Here is a 24,550-nt window from a genome sequence, read left to right on the forward strand (position 1 = left end):
GCAGCCATGTTCATTTTGATTACGTTTCTCCACAAAGACAAGACCATGAATTAAGCTGGAGCTATGCACTGGATCTCTGATCATTAACCTTGTTCTAATGCTTGTTCACATAATTCTTTTGATTTACACCATTTAGCCCTCTCTAAGACAAATATACTATAGAACAGGCTATCACAGTGTACTATAAACATAAGCTATACTGCTTTTTTGTTGTTGTTTTGTATGTTTGGGGTTTTGGTTTTGTTTTATTTGTTTATTCGTTTATTCGTTTTTCGGTTTTGTTTTGTTTCTTTTTTTTTATATAAATCAGCATAAGCAAAGCCTGTCAAAATTCTGTTTTCTCCCAATCTTCGCATCAGGATAAAGGCTGCTGTTCAGCTACTAGGGCATGATTTTCTGTAATGAACAATTTAGTTTATATGCCTAACTGCAGGAAAGGATTCCCAACTGAGACTTTTAAGTAAAAAAGTTGTACAGTTTTGGGTCTGAATAAGGAACATGTGCTTAAATCTCTGCAGTCTCCATGTTTTTTCACATTCTGTGCTGGTCCTGGCTAGCTTAGTTGGCTTCCTGCTCAGATGACAGTCTTCTGAAAATACATTTCTGAGCACTTTATGAAAAGCTTGTGTGCTTTAATTGGAAAAGAAGATAATCTGAAAGCAGACTGCTTAGGGAAAGTGTAGCCAAAAAATGCCAAATATTCCTTTACTGCCAGTCTGAGTAAACTTGTAGTTTTCCCAGATTCTTTCCAGCAGAATCCAGAACTAGATGTCCCCTCTGCATGACATCAAGCTTCTGGGAATCCTTAATATATTCTGGTTTGATTTTTTCTTTTTTTTTTTTTTTTTAAACTTCACTCATTTTAATTAATAAGCCAGGCATAAATTGATCCTTTCATACTGTCCTAACCAAAAGCTAGTTTCTCAAACACACCAAAAGATATTGCTCTCACTTAAATAAGGACCAAACTAAAATCTGCATAATAGAATGGTAGCCTTTTTAAGATCCCTCTTAACCCACAGAGAAAGAATAAAGCTTCTCCAATAACAATTTGTGAGTTAGGCTCCTGTTCTGAAACTCCTTCTACCTGTCCTCTCCAGAGATGATGTAAGAAATATGAAAACAGTTACCTGATTTGAGTTAGATGTTTAAAGACAGCCAGCATTAGTGTCCCTTCTATTCCCACAGCTACAGTCAAGATGTTTAAAAGAAATGAAATAAGATATAGTAAAACATGAACTTTCTTCTGCTTTCATATCCTTAATTCATAAGTTTGCTTGGCCTTGGACTTAGTGAGTAATGGAAAAAACACAAGAAAACAAAACAATGTAAAAAAAAAAAAAAAAGCCCAAAACACTTAAAGCCACCAGGATTTATTTCAAAGAAGCAGAAAATGTAAAATACATGAAGAAATATGTGAAAAGAAAGCACAACCGTCTGGGCACGATCCTGGGCAACTGGCTCTAGATGGCTCTCCGAGAGCAGGGGTGTTGGACAAGATGATCTCAAGGCATCCCTTGAAACCTCAAAAGCTCTATGATTCTGTGACAGCAATTTTAAAAATAAATTAGTTTGAGGAACAAATAGCACATTCCAAGGACATAGAGTTGAATTAAATTTCATACTCTGTAAAAATGTAATGAAAAGCAAATTAATGACCAAAATCGTTTTCTACTAATTTAGAGGTCTCCTCCACGCCTCACCCCTATCTACTGTTAATATGAAATCTATAGAAAATTATTTATGTGGAGACGGTTGTCAAGTCTGGAACTTAAAGCAAAACTCTCTATTTGGTTTAAATTTATATTGTGAAAAACCTCTTAGCTCCAGGATAAAATTTCTATTCAAAACCAAAGAGAAAAATATCCCTTACCACTTTGCCAGTTCAGAATACCTATTAATCTGGTGGTCACTTACATATACCTGAGATAAAAGAAACTCACATTCAAGTCCCAATTCTAATTAATGATTAACTCAATCAAATGGAACACCTGCAAAAGACAAAAATAAGAGAGATAGTACAAATAGTCTTACAGCAGTATAATTGCTCTTATATAGAAAAGTACTTATTTTTAATTCTATTTTATATAGAAAAGTATTTTTAATTTATTAATTTTAATTATTAATTAATAAGAATTTATTTTTAATTCTATAATATATAGAAAAATATTTTTAATTCTATATTATATAGAAAAGTACTTGCACTTATAAGAAAAGTACTTCTACATTTTATTAATACATGATGAAAAGTAACCCTGTTCTCGTTACTGTGAATATTTTATCTTCTTAAAAAGTGTATTAGCATGCAGTAACTGCATAACATAATCAAAGAACACAGTACCACAGATTGTATAAATAAATCAGTAAATAAATAAGTAAACACATTATTTTAATTGAGAACATAACACTTTTTTTAAAAAAAAGAGTCTTTAAATAGTGCATTGCCAAAAATAAGGGTAAATGTACTTGTAACTAGTGTTCACAATTCTGCCTCTGATACTGAATATTGTGTTGTTCAGGCCATGTGCCTGTGGCTGTGGACATAATTTATGTACATTGTTGACAAGTTCGCAAACTGTCAGGTGCCTGGTGAGTTTAAGGGCTGTTATTTTTTGTATTTCTCACTCACTTTGCACATGTTTTTTTTTCAGAAAACATTTGTTTCATTTTACTACAGAAAAAGTAAATTTAAAAAAATATTCATAAGGTTGGAAAACTTTTTGCCTGCTTCTGCCTATGTGGTAACATTCTGTTTTACAAGACACCTATAATAATTAATACTTCATATATTGAAATGTACTTCAAAAGCAATTTTCTATTCAACACCTTGGGTAATTACAGTGGGAAATGATTGATAACATCAGTTGATATTAAATATTGTACTGCTAATCACCATGCAATCTTGCATGCAGTTATTCATTAGTTACTTCTTTAATTTTAATAGCTGACAATTTACATGGAATGCTTCAGATATATGAATTATCATATTTTTATTCCCAAGAGAAGCCCTACACTTCATTAGACCAAAATCATTCACATTGCTGTTCTTTCATTTTTCAAGAGCGAAGTACTTTGATTTGAAAGTTCTGTAGCTGTAGTTAGGAAAAATATTAGATTCTTCATTGTCAAATAATTATATGCAGTACTCATACAGTACAAAGGCACTTCTGGAATAAACAAAGTCACATTGTTATACACTGTTCTGACACTAATAAACAGCTGATTGTGATCTCCAAGAGAACTTTGTGCTTCTGTGTCATATTCTGGGAAACAATGCCATGCCCCCAAATATGTTCATAATATTAGCTGACTGTTAGAATGCCTGTAGATGCCATTTACTTTCTAAACTGCTTCACTTTATCACCGAGGGCAGATCATAATATTTTAACACTTAGACGTATATATGACTCTGATATTTAAAACTGTTGAGTCTTCCAAAACGAGCATAAATACAAAATATACTATGTCAGTTTCATTAATGGGAGATAAACTTGTTTTGAAAGTAACTTGCAGTAATTTGGTGGAGACAATATATTCCCTGTGAAATATAGAACCATCTGTTGTATGAAATCTCATTATGTGGTAATGCAGTGATACACTAGTATAAAAACTGTGCTTGTTTCTATTCTATGGTCAAAGTAAAGGTACCTGCTCATGCACACATGTAACCAGATAGTGAAGGTAAATGCAGACTTGTGTTATACACTTCTGTACACAAAAATTGGACCCTCACAACATTAGTTTTATGCCTCCCTGGAATTTACTGTACACCTCAGCTCATACTAATGCATTGCTCCTTCACAGGCAATAAGTGCTTGTCTCTTCTCCCTATTGCACAAGAGCTAATGACCTTATCTCTGCCCCCCTTGTTAACTCCCCCTCCCTGCGCCATGGTGCTAACTGCTCTTTCCTGTCTACACTATCACTAATTAACATAATGAAGTTAGACACAGAATATTTGGTCCCAACCTGGATTTATTTTGAAGTTTTCTCCTGCTTTTTACTGCCTTTGTTTCAGCTTTTGCATCTGATAGACTGCTTGATTTTTCTGTTACCTGTTCCTGCAGACTTTACATCTCTTGGAAAGAGAACCTCATCAAGAGTTTCTGGGAGCCATGACAAGGACAACAGATGAAAGGATACTTTGGAGAGATGCTTTGTTCAACTATGACAATAGCAGTTCACCTTCTTAGATCAAACTCATACTGCTGGGCACATTTTCATTAGTATTTGCTTGGTGTAGGTTTTTGTGTAGATGTGTAGGGTTTAGGTAATCAAAACAGTTTTGAGTGATGAGGCAAGTATTTCAAAGAAGTGAATATGAGCTACTGATTCAATTCCTTATGATAATTTTAATTATTTTTGAACATATATAAGCATACCTATATCTTATATGTACAGGTAATACTAGTATGATACATTTAATTACTTTTGCTTTCTGACCCATATTCTACCCATGCACCATGAAACTATTATTTGCATTAAACTCTCAAGGTAACATTAAATAGATCCCTCATTAAAATACTTAATTTATTTTATTATCTTTTTTCAAATGTGGAAACTGAAAATTACTTTGTTGCACAATGTAGCAGGAATCCCCTTACTATCAGAAAGTTCAGCGCTGTAAAATCACATGATCCATCACAAGTAGAAATTGAAATTTTATTTTAGTGAAAGGCTGCAATTCTATTTTTATGGTAGAACATAAAACTTATAACAAGTTCAGTTACTTCCTGAGTACTTCGTTAAAAAATCCATATTCTTATATGTATAAATAGAACTTTATGGGCTTTTTAATTAATTTTTACAGCTTCTTATTAGTGTCTTCTTGTCCTGTACATTTGGAATCACTAGCATTGAGACTACAGAGAAAGCACTACAATAGCAGCAGAAGGATCTGATAGGAAGTTGTCTTCTTCACACATAAGAGCATAAAGTAGGAGTAGCTTCCCCAGGATGCCAGCAGAATCCCACCAGTGTGCCCAGAGGGGGCAAAAAAAAAAAAAAAAAAAAAAAAAGGAAAAAAAGGAAAGGCAGTTTACAGGTTTACAGGTCAGGACCTAAACTTTATCAAAAATAATTATTGCTTTCTTTTGTGGGCCAGGTTAGAAGGGACTCCACATAGCAGGTGGGTAGGACTAGATCTTTAAAGTCCCTTCCAACCCAAACCATTCTCTGGTTTTATGATTTTGTGATTTTATAATTGTCTTTGTGTCAGTATGGTGATCTTGGTGGTACTTAAGCTATATTTCAGTTTTGTGTTTACTAAGCATTTAGTCAGATCCCGGATTATTAAGTGCTCCTGTAAAACATGGTCATACAAATCTATAAATAATACAAAAAGTTGACTTTTATCTAGAGGTAGCATTATTCGTTCAGCCTGAATGGAAAAAAAATAGAGGGTTATCATGGTGAAATCTTTTTTCATCTTTTTTTTTTTTTTTAAGAAATACATTCTCTTTTATGTGATAATAGAGCACTATCAGTGAAAACTGACATCACCTATTTTATGTAAAATCATTACCACTCCTTATGTGTTTCACTAGATAAAGTGAATGGCATGCTGTCCCTGATATGTTTAAACTTTTAGATTAGAATCTTTGAGATAAAATACTTCCTATTTTTCAAGACATGTATTTCAAACAAGCTCACTGAATTTGCATTTCCTTTCTAAGCTTCCCTCTTATTAAATTCCAGATATTTCCACAACTAAGTTCAGCATTGGAAGGAAAGAATAAAAAGGAGGGGGAGAAAGGAATAAAAATAAAGAACATCAGAAATTAGCAGAAAATTCTTATCCCAAATTGTATTACTTCAAGAAGTATTTCAGTTTAGACTTAAACAAATGGACCTATTTTGCAGCTAATATAATATGTCACAGCTCCAAGCTTGGTATATGCTCTGGTTCTCTACTATGTCTTATAAGTGTATTTTCTCTTCTCCATCCTGACACCTTTTTGAAACTTTATTTGTCTCCTTATTTTCTTATTCTAATCTGTCCTATATTGTCCCAGGCAGCATTTCAAGATTGCTAAGTAATGTTGAAGAAATTCAAGCCCCTCTACATATGTGCATCTTTTCTTTTTTTATCAATAATATATGAGTGAATATAGTGCTCAGGAAATTGAAATGCTAATAATCCTGCCTTGAACCTGAGATAACAAGAGCAGGTGTGAAAATATCTCCAGAGAACTGAACTGCTGGCAATTTGCCTCATACCTGGCTTGGGATGTGTCTCTCCAGTTCTGGACTTCTGAAGACAGACTGCTGACCCTTTCACATTGGCTGATATGAAGAAACAGAAAAAAGTTAGGCTTAACTAGCCTAAAATTATGAGTCTCATTTTCACACATGATCCAATCAGAATTTGAATTGAATCTGTAAGTAATTAAAAGGTAGCATGTTAACCTACAGCATCACAAAGCTCCTGATGCTTGCTCTTCTGAAATATTACAGGTAAATATTAAACTAGTCATTTGAATTCAGTCTTACAGCTCTAAAGCTTTCATTATTTGGGCTACAGACTTAAGGTTGTTTGACTCTGAGAATTTCTAACTATTGAATAATTGATATCTATTGGCATATGAGTAAAAACACATTATTGGTTTCATGCCAAGACATTCTCCTATTTGGATTAAACACACGCTTCACTAGATAAGCAATCCTGTATTAAAAAAGTAAAAAATTCTCTGCTCTCCTTATCTTTTCTATCTTACTTCACTAAGCAGCAACATTCCTATGAAAAGCTTATAGCATGCACAAGCATAAATGGTGAAAGCCAAATTCTAATCTTGATATTATGTCTCTGTATACTACGCTTTTCTCCTTTCATTTCTTTTCAGTAGAAAATAAATTCACTAAACACACTTAAAATAATCTCCAGTGGTGTATTTTATTTTTTAGTGAAAAAGTTTCTCTTCTAGGAGCAAGAGCCATGGAGCCTGGTTCTCCACTGGCAGGGTCCTCCTTTTCAGTTTTAAAATGGGCAAAAAACCCTGAATAATGTTGTAAAAATATTACTTTATAACAATAGTATCCAAACTCAATTCACTTGGCCAATTAAAGTTGACTAACAGAAAAGTTTTCAATTAAAATTGGGATACCATCAACTTCTTTTCACAGGCAAAAATCTGCTTTTGACAACAGAAATACTTTCAGAAGTAATATCCATGGTCTTATTCTTGCCAGATGCTGTAAATTAATGACAAGAAAAAGAAATTTATTTTTGTTGAGTTCTATTACCACATTGATTTCAAAATCACAGATTCATCTCAGAACAAAACTTTAATTAGTACTGGGCTACCTAGTCTGAACCCACTCTATGCTTGCTAATAAATAACTGTGGCATACAACTTTCCAGAGGGAGGCAAATGTCCATGTATTACAACTAAATCAATCAACTTACACTTCTTCTATTCTTGATATGATTCACATTTTGGACTTTGGAGTATTACTTTTTGACAGAGATAACTGGAAATTTTTGCAAAGTGGCCAACATAGAAATTAGTAACAGAGGACCAACAACTATTCAGAAAAACAAAAAATTATGAAGGATTTCAGTTCAGGATATTCTAGGTGTTAAATGTGTATTCACCTAATCTGATTTCTTTCCACATTCATATTTGTTTTTAATTATTATTTTATATTCACTACTGATTTTTAAACTAAGCATTGTGACTTTCATAGCTCAAGTGAGCTCTTAGCATGGTCTTGTAGTTGACATGTTAATAAGCACTATTTCACAGTCTTTAATAGTACAAAAGAAGAGGTAATAGGAAACTAAGGAAAAATTTCTTTATTAGTTGAAATAACCATCTCTCCAAAAAACCTGAAATTATCTCCTAAAACAAAATTATATTTGAAAAAGACAAGTTATTTGTGAAAGTCTGAAATGACTTATTAGAATCACAGCTGTCTTTGAAAAATGCTACAAAAATACTGTGAAAACCGACTACAAAAATAGCAGGGTGGGATTCAGAGACTTCCAGGTCAAATCTGTACCGACTGTATGGCTAAATGATGGTTATAGAATAGAACTAATCTCAGCCAAACATTCATGTGCTATGAGATCTTTCCTTCAGAAACGAATTATTTGCACTGAGATTTATGTACATCAATGACACATTTGGCAGCTTGTTCCTCTCTGTACAGCTGGAAGCAAGAACAGCATTTCTACTGAATTCTGCTCTCAGACAAATCTGTGATTGAATCATTCTGGCAATTTGAAGAAATCCTTTGGACACTCTGATTTTGACTTTAAGGAATAAATCCCACTTGTCGGTTGTCCTGGGTTCAGCAGCAGCAGTCATTTTTTCTTCTTAGTAGCTGCTGCAGCACTGTGTTTTTGACTTTCGGCCTGGGAACAGAGCTGATAACACCGATGTTTAGACTGACCAAGGACTTTGAGAGTCTCATGCTCTGCCAGGGAGGAGGAGAAGCCGGGAGGAAGCGGGGACAGGACACCTGACCCAAACTACCCAAAGAGGTATTCCATACCACAGCACGTCATGCCCAGGATGTAGAACTGAGAGTTCCCGGGAAGGGCTAGAATGCTGCGGGGTGGGGGTGAGGTACCGGTTGGTGAGCGGTTGTATTCTCTTCCTTGTTATTTTCTTTATCATTATTACTATTAGTGGTAGCAGTAGTGATTTGTGTTATACCTTAGTTATTAAACTGTTCTTATCTCAACCCGTGGGAGTTGCATTCTTTTGATTCTCCTCCCCGTCCCTCCAGGAGCGGAGGGAAGAAAGGTGTGGGGGGGGAAGTAGACTGCGTGGTTCTGATTTACGGCCTGGGCTTAAACCACGACATCGGTGATGAGGATTTCCAAACTGCATGTTGCATCCTCTTACCTTCAAGAACTTTAAGGGTGGCTTGATGTCATACTAAAACTGTTCCATCTGTATCATGAGCTTCACAGGGAAATTTGCACTACACCCCCCCAAATGCACTTGCAATGAGCCCACAATAAGGTCTTGATACTACTGAAAACTATGATGTAAAAATAATGTATAACTCTCCGTAACATGCCAGTATGTAGCCAAGTAGTGTGTTTCATGTCATTTTGTTCTCAAAAAGTTTGGAGATGGCGTGACAGCAGTCACCAAGCGAGAGGTCTGGTAGATAAGGATCTGCCTGGTACCTTCAAAGGATGAATGGGTTAAAGGTTCTTTATTTGTGCTGGCTCTAAGCTGTAAAGGGAAATGCATGTGCTAGCCAAAGGGCTATGAACACAACAATAAAAAACACACCTATATTCGTTTTGTTGTGCCCAAATTACAAGTTCTCTGGCTGGACAATGCAAAGTGAAAGGCACAACTTTTTAAGGATTGCACTACTCTGACAAAGGTAGGCTCAGATGTGGTTTCAAAGAAGTGAGAAGTAATTGATCACTGTAATCTTTTAAGATAATGTAATATTGGTTCCCAGAGGATGGGAACATGGAGACAAAGGTGAACACCTTGGAAATTTTTCTTCACCATACAGGACAGGAGAATTTAAGAAGGTAAGCAATCAGTTGATGAAGATAGGCTGAGAAAGTTGGGGCTGTTCAGCCTGGAGAAGAGAAGGCTGTGTGGAGACCTCACAGTAGCCTTCCCGTATCTGAAGGGGGCCTACAAGGATGCTGGGGATGAACTATTCATCAGGGACTGTAGTGACAGGACAAGGGGTAACGGGTTCAAACTTAAACAGGGGAAGTTTAGATTGGATCTAAGGAAGAAATTCTTTACTGTTAGGGTGGTGAGGCACTGGAATGGGTTGCTCAGGGAAGCTGTGAATGCTCCATCCTTGATGACGTTCAAGGTCATGTTGGATGAAGCCTTGGGTGACATGGTTTAGTGGGAGGTGTCCCTGCCCATGGCAGGGGGGTTGGAACTAGATGATCTTAAGGTTCTTTCCAACCCTAACTATTCTATGATTCTATGGTTCTCATTGGAGGAAAAAAATGAAAACAGAAATGAAAAGCAATGGAGTAAATAGGCAAGCAGAAAAAAAAAATTAAGTGATTACTTCACAGAGCATTGCATTATTGAGAACATGCTTATAAAATTCAAACAGCACTGCCTTCCACTGTCCTTGTAACTGGGCAACTTAGATGGTATAGCAGCCTAATAAATGTAACATAGCAAAATATTATGGTACTGTAGTTTGAGGAATTCACTGATGTCTTTGGCATGCTATCTTGTGTTTATCAGTGAGGAGAGAGAAAATCATCAGCCAGCACTGCTAACTAGAAGAGTCTGTTCCCTACTCCTGAGGCCAGATGACCTACACTGCCTTATGTTCACACTCTCCTTATACTTGTTTCCTATAGAGAAAACTGGCAGTCCCCACGCTAGTCAGTAATTGTCTCTATTTTCCTTCTGACTCAAGCTATGCCCCTGAAGAACTAAGAGTGAACTTTTGGTGTGTTTTTTTCCAATTCAGATTGTCAAAAATAATGAGAGGGCTGTACAGCATCATACAGGACAGGTGATTCTATTGCATGAACTGTTAACAATTAATATGTGTTAAGTATCCTAGGAGATAAGGTTATGCAAAGACTACTGGGGTAGCACTGAAAAACTGTATAGGGAAAAGGGAACTAAATCTAGTTGAAGATCATTCTTATTGCTTCTAGGAGTAGTCCCTGACATGAGCAATGTCTGGAAGCATGCTCAGGATTTGTCTTTGGGAGAGTTAATTGAAGCAGTCTGAGGGAGTGAGCTGACAGTTAATCATGGTGGATAACTGAAGATCAAGTGATTACACTTACTCCCTAGTTTTCTTTTGTTCAGCAGCCTAGACATGCACTGACATTCATAAGGTTCTGAAATATGTTATGCAGCTTCCATATAATGATAAATTTTGTTTCACAAAACATATGGAAAAACAAGTTAACTAAAGAAATTACCTAGCCTATTTTATATATATATATATTATACATATTATATATATAATATATAATATATGAAGAAATAGCTTGAGGATAACTTCACATACCCCAGTGGTCATCAAGGCAGTGGGAAATGTAATTTTCCTTTTAGGCATTTGTCAGCCAAAAGTCTCTTGCTCTCACAGATTTTTCTGTTTCCTCACACAGTGTGGAATAATCAGCTGCTGCTAGAGCTCTGCTTTGAGTGGGAAGAACAGGAAACTGGTTTTCTGTAGGTTTCTCTGTTCTTTCATTTTGTTTGTTCTAGTGTGCATTAACCTGCTATGGAATAAGAGAAAACCCAGAACCTTATGGTTTCACTCCTTCTGCTCTCACTTTGCATGATTTTCCACCTTATTAATTCCACCCTCGCTAATCTTCCACACTTCATTGTAAATACAGATGAAGAGAACTCAAGGAGGAGAAAAGAGAGGAGCAGAGAAATCTAGTTACAGGTTTTACAAAAATATCATTAATACATGTTTCTGTCATAACTACCAGAATGTAAGACCAAACCTATGATAGTATTTGAAAGTAATGGATCTCTTCTGTGCCACAACTGACATCAGATTTTTGCAGATAATATGCAGATGCTGAATAAATAAGTTTGAGTGCAGGTCATAATTTTGCTAGGGTTGGATTTAATCAGTTTTAAAAGGTTCCATAAATAAAATGGTCCTAAGAAAATATCATCTTGAGTGGAAGACTTTAATTTTAATTCTCCTTAATACTGAAAATAAACCCCAAGTATGCACTGTATGAGTGAAGGAAGGAGAATAAAAATCTATTCTGGAAATTTCATCAGCTGAATGAATAATTTGATTCAATTATGAACTTTTGTATGCTGATTAGGTGCAGACGTATTTTCTCTTGGTTTATTTCTTGGTGGTTTTTTTTTTTTTTTTCCTATAACTAATTGCTTGAAAAACCAAGTACCATTTTTGTCCTATCCAGCATATAGATAAAAGAATAATTTTTTTTTTTTAAAGCTTGCATCAATTTAACAAAATTAGTAACTTATCCATGTTGTGTAGGCTCAAAAGTTTCCAGACTGATTAACAGGATGTGGGGTTTTTGTTACCCTGGGTTGATACCATGGGATAAAATTAAACAGTCCCAATAATAATGATTTTAAGCTCGTTCTTAATTCCAGATATCTCTTGGACTCCTCTTATGTTCCCTGTTCCCTACAATACAGCACAAATACTATAGTGTATAGCTTCGAAAACAGTTTGAAGAGGCTAGTTAAAAATAAATTATGATGAAAGATAATTCTGGGAAGGTGTGCTAACAAACACAATAGAATCATAGGTTAGAAAGTGCATGACATTCCTGTCTACATTGATTGCCAAATAAAACTGCATCTCTTAATACAGCTTTTTATACCTATGGTCTTCTACAGATAACTAAACAAATGTGCGTTTGAGCAGATTTAGAAGTAAGGATATCATAAATCATGCCAGCTATTGTTTGAGCCTTGTTCTGACCAGCCCACACCTTTACTAAGGCCAAATGGACAAGATCTGATGAGAACTACATTACTTTTTCAATACAACTTTTTGTTTGTTTGTTTGTTTGTTTGTTTTTCTCCTGGTGCAGAGTATTCTTTTAAATGCTTACAAATAAATACTTAGCATATAAGAGAGAGATTGGAATTCCCATTTTACCAGCAGTATTTTGCCATGTGAAACTAATCTGAGTGATTAGAAATAAGGTAATTGACAAATGGAAATTGTGTTTGGCTCATAAGTCTGGTGGTGGCAAAATGGACATTTATGGGGATCAATATTTGCTATGACTGTTTAAATGACATCTCTAGGCTTATGATACCATGAGCATATATTTTATATAAGAATGGATCAAAATAGCAAGGACAAAATTTTTTTGGGACCTCATGCATAGAGAAACTGAACTGCAGTTTTCTATCTCCATTGTTCAAACTCTGTGCTCTATCTGGCTACTAAAATCTTTCAGTATATCAAAGTACTTGAATTTGAATGACTGTGTAGCTATCCAACACCTCTGTCTGGCTACCCCAATTAAAAAATACATTTTTATGAACATGGGTACACAGATGTGTGAAGACAGATTCAAACTCTCACTTCTCTAAGCTAACTAGAACCATGTCAGTTGTAGTCCAGGAAGCCATTTCTCTAATCAAGCAGTGTGCTCAAGGTACCACTGAATCTCAGCAGGTCTTGTTACATTGAGCACAGCCCTATCCCAGCTCTTTCGTTTAGGACTGACCTTATTCACACAGCTATTTTACTGCATTTTCATATCATTTAGAGGAGCTCGTTCGCTTTTTTTTTTTTTACCTTTTGTGACTATGCAGAAACCACATCAAAGATAAAGAAATATTCGAAAAGACAAAGTATAAAAAACTATTCTTCCAGTGAAATATGTTTGTTTAATGATAACAAAATTATCCATCTTCCATTGTTTTTCTCTCTTTATCTTCTAAGTCATATTTCATATGTTACAGATTTGATTCCAAATCAAAGGCTGCCAGGATTTAAACAGTAGACATGAACAGGAATTACCTTGTACATAATGAATAGATACCTCTGTTTGTCTTATTAATACAGCAAGTGGTCCACTTCAACAAATGTGCCACCACCTGCTGTTTAAACAAACGTCTAGTCACAGGTTCATCTGAAATAAAGTATTTGAGAGCATTATCTCTCTTGATTAAAGCATCCTCAAATGAATTGTATTTGCAGCTTAAGAAGGAGATGAGGAGATAGTGAGTCTAGAAACACAAGACACATGTTTAGGAAAAAAAATTAACTACACTTTGACATATATTCTTCTCAAAGAAAACAAAAACAGAATAAAGCTAAGTATCATAAGAATAAAATCAATATGAAATTAATAATAGCAAAAAAAAAGATAAATCTGAAATATGTGCTTCATATACTCGTATATCTCAGTGGGTTTCCTTTCAAAATTAAAACTCAAATCAAACCCTACTAAAATAGAAAAGAAAAATTATTACCTTGCAAACAATAAAAACTCTGATCTGACACATCATCTCAAAAAAACCCAATAACTATATATTAATGTAATAAGAACAATTTCCTTATATTTAATGAACTGAGAAATATGATTGAAAACAATGTCTTACCATGCTTCCAATAGGCAAGTCATTTTGCAGAAAAGTGGTATAATTTCTGACAGCTGCAATGCAGACTGCATTTTTTATTTAATTTTTAAAAAAATCTACAGAACAAAGCAGAGCTGTGATTTGTTGTCTGCCTATTTTCTATTATAATACTAAGCTCCATAATAATTCACTGGGAAGAAGAATGAATGCCCTAAGGCAGTTTAGCCATCCCTTTTTCTTTCACACTTTGATGAGATGGGATGTTCAGAGAATCATGGACTGGTTGAAGTTGTCAGGGCCCTGTGGAGATTGTTTATTTTAATATCTATGCTCAAGCAGGGTCAGCTTGAGCAGATTGCTCAGAACTGTGCCCAGTTCGGTTTTCAGCATCTCCAAGGATGGCGACTTCAATCATCTGTTTGGGAAACCTGTCTCAATATTTAATCACACCTGCACCCAATACAGAGTTCAGTATGGTCTAATCCACAAGAAGTAAAGTAAAGAGTAATCCATCTCCAAAACATTACAGGTTGCTTTTACTAGTTAAAGTTCTTGGGTTATATTATAGTCCTTTGAGTCACAACTAATGTCAATTTATAATCACAAGAACTTCTGAGTAAAAGAAAATAGAACTGTGGAGTGGAAAGATAATATTTTTACCTTCTTTTTTATTTACAGATGTATGATATTTTTGTTAATTTACTTTCCTAATTCTCCCCAAGAGAAGTTTGTTTCTCTTAATTTTTCTCTTCATCCTCTTCTCACTCTTATTCCTCATTCTCACTCCTCATTGTACTTTATCACCCTGTCTTTGTTGAATAGCTTTCTGTCTTTCAAGTGTCATTGTCATGGTAGACATTTTGCAAGTATTTTACAAAAAGGATTTGCTTCACAATATGTCCTAAGGTGTGTGGATATGTACATGTCAGAATGATGTCTCTTGCTGTCATTCTCCTGCCACTGCTGTATCCTATACGTAAAGATTTAGTTGTTGCAAACTAAGCTTTTCCTATCTAATCCATTCATAGTCTATCACATGTTCTTGATTCTTTCTAACTTTTTTCTGCTTTCTGCATATTTGAATGTCAAATTAATGTAGAATTTCCTTCTCCTATATATATTATAGTCCTTCTCCTTAACTGTACCATAGTTCTTCAACTGATTATATTCTCACCTCTTTCATTGCTTATCAAATGTAAAAGCACAGCAAGGAAGTCTGTTTCTTACAGATACATCAAATGCTTCAAACTAATCATTCCATTTAATATACAGTGCAGAGGGTTTGAACTCTGCAGCTCCCCCAGGGAAACTATGCAGAAACTCTGCATAGTTCTTCAGAAGTGTGGTAGTAGAAGTAATGTAGCTGGGCTCTGCTCGACAAATTTTCTTAATGTTCTGCTTTTCTCCTAGGTGTTATCTGAGAAAAAAGTTGGCTTTGGTTTGTTTCGTTGCTTTTTTTCCAGCTGCAGAGAGGAGGGAAGGAAAGTGAAGAAGATTTTTTTGTTTGTTTTGTTTTGAGTATGTACCAATAACTTTGGGCATATTTTTTGACCTTACAGAGACTTTCTTTACTTTCTGTTCCATAATGACCTTTTTTCTACCTAACCTATCCCTCTTCAGTCCTTCCCTTCCTTATTGTAAAAGAAATTTGGAGTGTGTGGAATAAAACTCTGCTGATTCAAATAAGTACTTTGAACTTAACCTGTTGAACTGGGCTTCTTTCCAGTTGTCTGTGCACAAGGGCAGATCCACATGCAGCAATTACAAAGGAAATTACAGCTTTTCTGTACTTTCTCCCACAATAATTGCTTACCCCTCACATAAAATGCTAGTGGTTGTCTCAAAAGATTCATTTAATTTAACTTTACTTCCCAAAAGCTGTGCACTGAATCTAAGATAGCTGTAATGGACCCCTCTCCAGCTGATGAAATGACATTGACACATCCTGAGGACAGTTTAGATGAGATGATAATCCCTGTAGCAGTTTCCCTGCTCTTTATTGACTACTTGGGCTTGTTTAGACATGAAACTGAGTTTATTACATGGCTAAAGCTAGATGAGATAAATGTGATGTTTATTATCTCCAGACACAAGAGTACTGCTCACTGTTCACTGTGTTGTACACTATGACTCTAGGCATTCTGTAGCAAATTCCTGTGTATACTATCCATTAAGAGAAAAAAAACAGGAAAAAATGTGTATGCTTATTATATATATATGTAAAAGCACAAGAGAAACATAATTTGTTCTACCTATTTGATTCTAAATGTTACCTTTAAAACTAAACTTTATACATATATGTATAAATACATATATTTAAATATATATATTATATAATACATAATATAATTATATATTATAATAATTATAATATATATTATATATATAAATGTATATTTGTATTATATATATAAATCCAAACAAGCAAACTTAATGAAGTTCTTATTACGGTCCTAATCCTACAGTCCTTACAGACTTCAAACTACTACTAGTTTCAAGCAGCTAATGTGTTGTAGTAAGAAGGTGAAGGCCACCCTGTCCTTTCCAGGGCAGAGACTTACTGTCTCACTTAGGCTGGAGGTTTAGTTTCTTGCATGTTATTTTTTGCTATACCCTCTAGTATGATGACTTTGATATGAGATCCCGAACTGAAATGAAAAATCCAAGACATTCTAGAGTAAATGGAAACAAGTCTGAGACACTGACCTATAAACAGCTTTTCATCTACAGGAGAATTTTGTTTCCTGTTAACTGTTAGAAGCCAAGCAGGTTAATGCCAACAGGTAATCTGTGAGGAATATATTACGTATAAAAATAACAACCTATATAGGCCTTTAGTAATAGCTGTCTTCTAAAATATCTCTGCACATGAAATTATTGCTTTAGTGGGACATAGAGAAGTGGACAAAAAGAAGAAGCAACTTCCCATGCATGAAAATAATTTTGTGTATAAGAAATAAATAATGTTTCCTATGTTTCATATCTCCATTTAATTATCTAGTCATAATCAAACCAAACAGGAACAGATGCTGTAGTCTTAAATTCTTAACAAATAATTCAGTTTTATAAAGATATAGATATAGATATAATAGATATATAAGATATATAATACACTGGGCTTGCTCTTAACAGTTAAATACTGAGGATTTTACAATACAATTAAAACAGAAATCTTGAAAGTAAGTGGGAAGTATATAATAGCTTGTAAAGCAGACAATGGTTCTCAAAATATCCATGACACTTTGCAGTGGCTTAGTAATGGCCTATAGGTCATGTCGTTTTTATACCATTATTAAAAAGAAAGTACTGGATTTTTAGTGAAAATAATAGATTTTATTTCTGTGGTATATATCTTCTAACATAATCAACACCTTTTACCTCAGGTACAAACAAAGACCATCCCTAAGGCATCAATGCTATTTTGTAAGGAAGAAACAATTCTGAGGAAGTTTTTTATTGAGAGGCCTGTGAATTTTGAAGCTTATGTAGTTTGGGAGAACTGATGTTAAGGATTTTGCATTGTGCTTTTAATATTTGAACATTAAAGGCAATGTAAATCTTTCATTTACTACAGAGATGCGCTTTCTTTGGAGCATTTTGGATGTCATTTATGCTTTCCACATTTGCCTCTCTACATAATTTTTTTAAGGTTGTAAAAAAAAAAAAAATATCAGGAGCTTCAGATTATAGACACAACGAATCCATGGTCTTAATTTTGTGATTTTTTTTTTTTTTTTTCAGATCGAGATCTGGAAATGTGAGAGCTTAAATGAATTCTTATTAATTTAAAACAACAGATTTTTTTCTAACTTATTGTCCTGGGTTCAGCAGCAGCAGTCAGTTTTTCTCCTTCTTAGTAGCTGCTGCAGCGCTGTGGTTTTCATTTTCAGCCTGGGAATAATACTGATAAAGCCGATGTTTTCAGTTACTGGTCAGAATGTTTATCCTGACCAAGGACTTTGTGAGTCTCATGCTCTGCCAGGGAGGAGGGGAAGCCGGGAGGAAGCAGGGACAGGACACCTGACCCAAACTAGCCAAAGAGGTATTCCATACCATAGCACGTCATGCCCAGGACGTAGAACTGAGAGTTACCCGGAAGGGCTGGATCATGGCGGCGTGGGGGTGAGGTACCGGTTGGTGAGCGGTTGTATTCTCTTCCCTTGTTATTTCCTTTATCATTATTCTTATTGGTGGTAGCAGTAGTGATTTGTGTTATACCTTAGTTACTAAACTGTTCTTATCTCAACCCGTGGGAGTTGCATTCTTCCGATTCTCCTCCCTGTCCCTCCAGGAGCGGAAGGAAGAAAGGTGGTGGGGGAAGTAGTCTGCGTGGTTCTAATTTACAGCCTGGGCTTAAACCACGACACTTATCTAGTTAAGAAAAAATCTACCAGAACCAAAAGGTTATACAACCAAGAGAGACATTGTAGGTGGGAAAAGGCCATTTCAGTGTTTTCAAGGCAGTATGGAACATAAAGTATTCCATAGATCTATCTAATTCTATATTAAGCACAACTTTTTCTTTTTTTTTTCCCCCAACCCTTCCACTAAGCACATATAAATTTCACTGCAACACTTGTAATTCTATATGAAATTAAAATTACGGGGTATTTCCTGTTGTCCTTTTCAAAGTATAGTTCAATTAAAACCATCAAAAATATGTGGAGTTAGTAATCTCATAAATATCATAACAGGAATCCTCCAACAGCACTTGATTAGATCTGTGACGGAAAAATAGGTACGTGACAAAAAAGGAAAATCCACCAGAACAAAGTTGGTTAAGAAAAGTAGGTATTTCAGGAGATAGAAAGATCCATAACATTGCACATAAATAGATGATTTCTTTGTGACATACATTGTTTACTTATTAATGAGTATATAGTGTGTAATTAGTATATAGTATATAATTATATACTATATATAGTATATAGTATATATATAATAATAGAGTATATATAGTATACAATTAGTATACAGTGTGACATACACTGTATACTTATTAATGATATTTAGGAATTACTGCAAACTAGAGTCTGAAATATCACAGGTCTAGGAGATCTGTAATAACCCTAAAGCCTTCTTTAGTATATTACAGAGGAAAGGGTTGTTAGCCTTGAGAGAACAGTCTCTGGATAACATACAGTGGAAGCTGCCTCATAAAAAGCTCTAGGATGAACTATTAGCGTGCCAGTATTGAGAAGATGCAGGAAATAAGATAGAAAGGACTGTATTCATTAACGTGAGACTGGGTGAAGATGTATAGAGTATAATATGTGACAGTCTACATTTCAGTACTGCAAAATTTTCATCTCTTTAAAAGGCTGTAGAGGCTGAATGAGTGCTGACATTTATCTAAATTTTCTTACTCTGAGAACTTCTATACTTATACTGCCTTTGGTAAAAATGTTTAGGGGATATAAATTTTGACTTTGGCTCTGAGACATAAGAAGGCTGCTAATGGTCTAGGATTAGCAAGATTTTTGCCACTGGTATTTAGTTGCTTAATTTGCCTGCTATAGACATTTTCTAACCCACAGTGCATTATCTGTCAGAAATACCTGTCTAATTCTGGTGAATTCCCTGCACTCCTAGGTTCTTATTTAGATTTATTTTTCCAAAAGATGGTACCAGGTGATGTTACAGCAGTCACAAACTAGCCCTACTAAATTTATATTGGTCTTTATGTCTGTCTTCTGCTGGAAAACGTCACTTAAAGGTCTAGCAATGGTAAATGTCACCTTCATATTTCTGAATAAAATGATAACTCCTTCATGGCTACATGAGAAAAATTGTTTGTTAGGATATATGTACCTGCTTCGAGTATGTTAATAGTTTAAACTGGTACCATGTAAACTTTGTCATTTTTTTACTTCAGCAAAATGCTCCATTAAGGCAGTGCCTTCACAATGGAGGCAGTTTGACAGTAAAGTTGTTAGATATTATATAATCACAATTATCTGTAATTTCTTTTTAGTAATCAGTACACAGACATAAGAAATTCATCCAACAAGGAAGTGGTAACAGCAAAGGTTTTCTGTTTATAATTCTGCTTTTCAGATGCTGGTTTATTTAATTCTGAGGTTTAATCTAGTAACTGTATAGTATGAAGCACTTGAACAGTCCTAAATAACATAAACTGAACTGCAGACCTCTTGGAAGTTTAGGCACTCACTACTAGCTAGTACTAGCTACTAGCTAGTTTCTCGCTACTCGTGTGGTGAGGGACGGAAGCACTAGTTCCCTCTGAACTAGGGTCAAGACATAGAGCATTCACAGAATGCGGGTCAACAACAACTTATTGCGCAGTTACAATTCCTTATATATGTTGCCTAAGCACCTCCCTAGAGTCAGCTGGTTCCTGTCCCTCCTGGCAACTTTCTGTCACATCACATGATCTTCCGTCCGCCAATCCCTACATCTCCCCCTCCTCAAGACTAGAAAACTCAGGGTTTTAACAGCTATTCCAGATAAGCAACTTATAACTCTAATTAACTAAGTAAGAAAGGTTTGTGTAACTAAGTATTCAAACATGGTGCGTAACTCATAACTCTAATCAACTAAGTAAGAAGGGTTTGTGTCACTGAGTATTCAAACATGGTGCGTATTACAGAAATCAAACAAGAAAGAAACAAACATCCTAATACTAATAAACACAGAGCATCAGCCTAAAGGGACCTAGATGCGGTGTTTCCGGCCTGAGTGATGTCGTATTCAACGGCCAGCTACAAAGTTCGTAAGGCACGTCGTGACTGGATCCGTGAGTGAAGTCATCTGGACACATAAGGGCCATAGATGTCATTTCGCACCTCTTTCCATCACTCTCTCCCAGATATAGCCGAGCGCCAATCACCACCTGTGAAATATAGCTCAAATACAAACTTACAGACACAACTACAAATACGGTAATAACCATTTTGCCGGTACCCAGCGTAGCCCAGTCTCACCCTCTACACAGGCATAGCCCCGCCCGTAAGCAAGTAGGCCAAATGGACCTATCTTACCCTTTTCCGGATCTTTCACCCATACCTGCGGATAGGGGGGTTTGTCTAGAGGTGAGGCAAAGTGTGAGCTCATCGGGGATTTTCACTTGATCCATGCAAGAATTGATTCAAACTAGTCAGAGCAGAAAGTAAAAGTCAGTGCACGCTGCTTGAGGGAGTTTCTCCGGGTACGGACTCCCCCGCCTCAAGACACATGAGGCGAGCTTTCAGAGTCCGGTGTGCGCGTTTGATGATAGCTTGGCCAGTGCTGTTATAACGTCCGCACTCTGTGTCTGTGAAAGACCCGTAGCCCGCGCCAACGCTCGCGCTCCAATGTGCAGCAAGGAGTGTAAACCCTTGGCATGCTGAAAAGAGGTCTCTGTAAAAACTGGAGCGCAACAGTCAGGGACTGGCAGACCTTGTGCAACACAGTCTGCCCTATTGTTACCTTCAGTTAGGAGTCCAGGGATGTGCGAAGGACTATTACAGTGTTTTGGGCAAATTTCAGCAGCTCGCTCAGACAAAGCCTGAAAAAGGACTTGCGCACACTCCATCGTAGCCTCAATGGCTAATGGGGTCCGCAGACCACTGTCGTAACACAGTAGGTACAGTATATGCTTCCAGAAATTGAACTGCTTTTGGCTAGACGTAACCAATATAGATTGTGATTGGCTCAGAAGTGCAGTCCACACATTTTTGAAGCAGATAACAAGCTAGCTAAAATTATCCATTCGCTACCTTTCTCACATAACTTGCAGTTTCACCATCCCGCTCCCACATCTTGTTAGCCTTGAGCAAATGCCAAGTTCCTTATTCTACTGCACGTAACTGTCCTTTAGTAACCTAAGGCTAGGCCTTGCAGCCTGGGTAACTTGAGTCCAGGCCTTGCAACTTAGTTCAGAATTTGGCTAAGACCAAACAGCTGGGATTGCTCACATGTTGATTGTTCAGCTGTATTCTTCATAACTACCATCTCCTAAGGCTAAGACGTCTGAGTTGGTCACGAAATGTCCACCATCCCTTAGCCACTCCACAATTCCCTCTTTTTGTTTTTGAGCAAACCAGACGGATGTTACATTTTTCTTAACCATAGATATCACACACCGCAACATATAACTTACTACTAATACAAATAAAACTAACGCACATAATAAAAATATACAGCAACAAAATCAAAATCATTAAAATGACAATAAACACCATTAGTCCACCTTTTACTAGAGCAACCAGCCAACCTGTCAGTCCCCATTCACTTAACAAATTGTCCAGCCAAAAGGCTTGCCCATCCTCATACACCATGTGTAAGATCTTAGCATGTTTCCATATTTCTTCAACATAGGCCAATCACAGGCTGCTGGGTCTGCCCTTTTTCTCCTGGATGTCTCTCTGATAACAGGGGAGGCCATCCCCTCACATCAAGGTCTGGCATGGCATGTGTCTCCACCACTCCACGCCTGCTGGGTTGCAGCCAACAGCAGAGCTAAAGGTTCTTCTTGGTGGCAAACACAGAGGCCAACCCAGTCTTGCCCTTGACTGTGGCAGCAGGCATTTGGTCAACCTCAGTTCTTGTACCTCGTTGTCAATGCAGAGTTTCACTTGCTTCATCCAGTAACAAGTTGCTACTGTGGCAAAGCACACACAGATTTACATTACCAGAGTAACTATTACAGGTTACAACAGCATGTTGAAAATGCTGATGGCAGCAAGAAACCAGCCAAAGAACTTTCTTACCAGTGGAGTTCTCCCACCCTCTTAATTTGTTCCATTACCTGCTTTATAACACTACCATTGTATTAGAATCTTTCCAGCTTTTGCCTTAGCATTTTCTAGCAGCTGCGGCAAATTTGCATGCTCTAACGTCTCTTTTACAAGTAACAAATCCACGCAATACAAGGTATAGTTTCTCATTAGCAACTGGCTAGTAAATACAGGTGGTTTTATACACAAAATCACAGCCTCTAATAATAGCTACGTTACAAGCACACATATTCAAGTTGTTACTTTTCAGTTGCCCCCAAGTGATGTCCTGCAATCATTTATTTTTCTCCTCCTCTATCTCATTCTGCTCAGGGTATTCACTGTCAGCTCCTGTAGCTGAAGCATCGGGTTCCTTCACTTGTCTGTCCAGCTCATGGCAAGGCTTTGCAAACTTTGCAGGCAGCTGCCATGGACCTGTAGGTGGGAGGACACAAACATACCCCCTATCCCAGGCTATCAGCTCTTGAGAAGGAGTTGGGTTAAAGTAATTCAAAGGCATTCTGATGGGAAAGGAATGTGAAGCTACAGCTGCCTGTCTGCTTAGCAGCAGCCACAAATACCTGCCAGCAACAGCACTTTGCATTAACCCCTTCTTGTCCAAATGTTAATCTGCTACCCATTGAAACTTTTACACAAACCCAACAACAAGAAATACACAGAACACTGTCCGCCCTCAAAACACACACACACACATGGGATCCCACAAGCACACTCCATAGAATTACAATATTCAAAACACAAAACTCAGACAATCATTACTCCCACTACACGGTCCCTCATATGGAACGTGGCGTAAGGACCCTGTGAAGACAATCAAGAAACCAGCTCCAAGAAGCATCATCACAGTGTGAGGTGACAGGCAAAACTTTAGCGGGCGTCCCCGTAGAGGCTCTGCCTCCCTCACATTCCATGAGCCTTGGGCTTTTACGCTGACCAAAATGCACACTCATTCCGATGCAGGTGGCCAGCCTACATCGGAAGAAGTGGTCAGCAATATCCATAAAAAGTCTCCAAGGGCTGATAGAAACATGGATATACTTATATTTGCCAACTTCTAGTAACAGAGTTTTCAACAAAGTCCATAACTTGTAATTGCCTTCTCTAAGTGTTGAGCAATTTCTATGATATGCAAAGAATTACAGACAACGTCTAGGATGTGTTGAAAACAAACTAAACACTCCGGCTTGGTAGCCAAGGATAAAGACAATGCCGTCAGTAGGGAGGATTCCCCCAGGGTAGGCTTTGAGGGTTGTTGTCGCTCATTGTGGGGAACCCCCCTGTCCCCTGCCCTGTCACACAAAGGGGAGTGTTGCCAGGGCTCACAACACTCCACTTCCCGTTTCCCTGTGGCTGCCGTTGTTGCTGTTGCCGCTGCCGCGGTTTCCGGCCTGCGCACTGCAGCTCCAGCGCTGCCTGCTCAGCCACGCGGCCTGGGGGCCGCACCCGCGGCTCCTCCACTCGCAGCGTCTCCGTGTCCCGCAGCCGCTCCAGCAGCTCCTGTCCTGGAGATAACTTTCTCGATGGCACCCCACGTCTCCCCTAGATCTCCTGCTTTCTTTTCCCCAGCCAAGACCGCTTCCAAAAGCTCTTGGCGGATCCGTCCCCATTGGGAGGTATCTAATACGTCAACAGGGTCCTCCACCGCCCCCCGGCCTCGCAACCAGTGGATGCAGTGGCCTGCTGGCCCCAAGTATGTCGCCTTCGGCAACCCAGCTTGCTGCACGAGGGCCTCCAGTACCTGTACCACGTGGCTCACATCCATCGCTATCACGTCGGGGTCACCACTTGTAG

The sequence above is a fragment of the Psittacula echo genome, assembly GCF_963264785.1.
Source record: "Psittacula echo genome assembly, chromosome: 3".
NCBI lineage: Eukaryota > Metazoa > Chordata > Aves > Psittaciformes > Psittacidae > Psittacula > Psittacula echo.